This window comes from Gavialis gangeticus, unplaced genomic scaffold (genome assembly GCF_001723915.1).
Source record: "Gavialis gangeticus isolate Ggan-Ray unplaced genomic scaffold, GavGan_comp1, whole genome shotgun sequence".
Taxonomy (NCBI): domain Eukaryota; kingdom Metazoa; phylum Chordata; order Crocodylia; family Gavialidae; genus Gavialis; species Gavialis gangeticus.
In genome coordinates this window covers 43,624,723-43,627,091 of record NW_017729027.1, presented here as the reverse complement: position 1 = coordinate 43,627,091, position 2,369 = coordinate 43,624,723, and positions in this window count along the sequence as shown.

The following is a 2,369-nucleotide window of genomic DNA, read 5'->3' as shown; positions in this document are numbered from 1 at the left end:
TGGCCAGCCCTATGAGGGGAGGCTGAGGGACCTGAATCTCTTCAGTCTCCGCAAGAGGAGACTGAGGGGGGATCTTGTGGCTGCCTACAACCTTATCAGGGGCCAGCAGCAGGGACTCGGGGAAAGTCTGTTCACAGGGACCCCCTTGGAGTCACCAGGAACAATAGCCACAAGCTGAGGGAGGATAGGTTTAGGTTGGATATTAGGATGAACTATTTCACTGTAAGGGTGGCCAGAGCCTGGAATAGGCTTCCCAGAGAAATGGTGCTCTCACCTTCCCTGGAAATCTTCAAGAGGAGACTGGATAGGCACCTGGCTGTGATCTTATGACCCCTGCCACCCGCAGTGCTCCTTCCTGCCCATGGCAGGGGGTCAGACTAGATGATCTGTCTAGGTCCCTTCTGACTCATTGATTCTATGAACATTTTACCAATATACTTTTTATAAATTAAATTGCTTTTTAACATAATCAAATCCATTGAAATCATTTGGGGAGTTTTCACTAATTTAAGTAAAGTCAATATTTTACTCACTATTTATTTTTTTTTGTTCTTTTAAAGACAAGTAATGATCACTACATTTTTTTTCAAACCACCAACAAAGGCCTTAATACACTCAGGCTTCTCAGTTGTTTCACATTTCCATCTTACTCTTAATCTGTGCACTTTGCATGCTGGTGTGTAGTAGTAATATGATTACAAGTGAAGAAAGTCAATGGTCAAAATGGCAAACCACTTAGGGATTAAAGACTTTTCTTAGCTGATTGCAGGCAAAAACAAATTAAATTAAGCAGTAAGGACTACACTTACTTTTCCCCTTCCCCTATGGGAGAGGGAGAAAAAATACAAAACTATTGATCAAACCCAAATTTGGAACACAGTTTATGAGAGAGCCAATGAGAATAAAAACATTATTTGGGCAAGCAGCTGAAAAATCCCATTAAATATATTATTTACAATATATAAATAACTTTCTGTATGTCCTTAAAGATTCTGTGTTTCCAATAAAAATACAGGAATGTTCAATGATAAAAGTGAAAGCACATGGAATTGTTGTGGATTATAAGTAGCTTCTGGAATTCCAGAAACTGTTAGCAAGTGTTAAGGCAGACGGTAGTCTCAGATATTGTATATTATAACCCCAGAAGCACACCAGCACTAGTAACTGGAATGTTCAAAGGTGTTGTCATGGAGTCCCTGATGGGGAACAGAGGGGTCTTGCTCTGGACCAATGCAGCCTTGCCTGGTCTCTGAGGGTGCATCCAGACAAGCCCACACATGCCACTTGGTGCATCTCAAGCTAGTTTGAGATGTGGCAAGAGGCACTCTGGGAACAAAAAAAAAATGTTCCCCATGCTGCATATTTGTACCCAGGTATCAAAATAAAACATGGGGGAGAAAAGTGGGGTAGGGCATGGTCCTTGACCATACCCTGAAGTAACCCAGGAACCAGTCCTCCAGAGAGATGCTTTGGTTTCTAGCCAGAGCCTTTCTATGGTGCTCCTGATTCCCCAGCACGCAGGGCATGAACTCTTAGTGTACTGGGACAAGCAGAAGCATGGTAAGGATCGGGACCTGGCTGCTGGCATGTGTAAGTAGGGATGTGAGGATGTGGGGGTTTATGGGTGTGGGTGGGAGTGAGGAGTGGCAGAGGGATAGGGTTTGAGGAGTGGTGGGGAGATGTTGAGGGGTGTGGGGAGTGGCCGGGGCATACATGGTCTGAGTGGGTTTGTGGAGGGGCTCAAGTGGTGGCTGCCATACACCTGCCCCTCCACCTGCCCCCTGTGGTGCTGGCAACATTAGTTAGCATAGCTGTTGTAGCCTAAAATTAACTAATGTAGCTGATGGTAACAGAGAGTGTAGTAATGGTGAAATATAACCATGTTAGTCTTGTCCTGTGAGCAACTTGAAAACACCATTTTGTATCCTTCTGTTTGATATAAGTGAATGAAATCTGCATAGCCTTTATGTATGAGTGTGTAAAAGGCTGAATAGTAAGAGAATGGCATAGAGACAGGAGAAAAAGATCTAACTGTTTATGTAAGCAACAAGGTGCCAAATATAAGTTACCAGTCAGTAAACTAATTAATAAATGGCTGAAGAATCCATTTTAGGCCTAGGGCACAAAGAAGATAATGAGGAGAAGGAATGGAAGCATCCTGCCAGCCAGGCAACAAGAACACTCCAAGGCTAAAATAAGCTGAAGACAAAAGAAGAACAACCACAAAAACAGAAGCTGGGTATAGAAAAACCCCAAAGCACTGAAACAAAGGATGCCAATCCCTATTTAAAAAAAAAAAAAAAAAAAAAAAACTTTAAAAATGCCAAGTTGGGTGAGTCTCTTTTTCTGTTGGATGAGTCTCTTTCTCT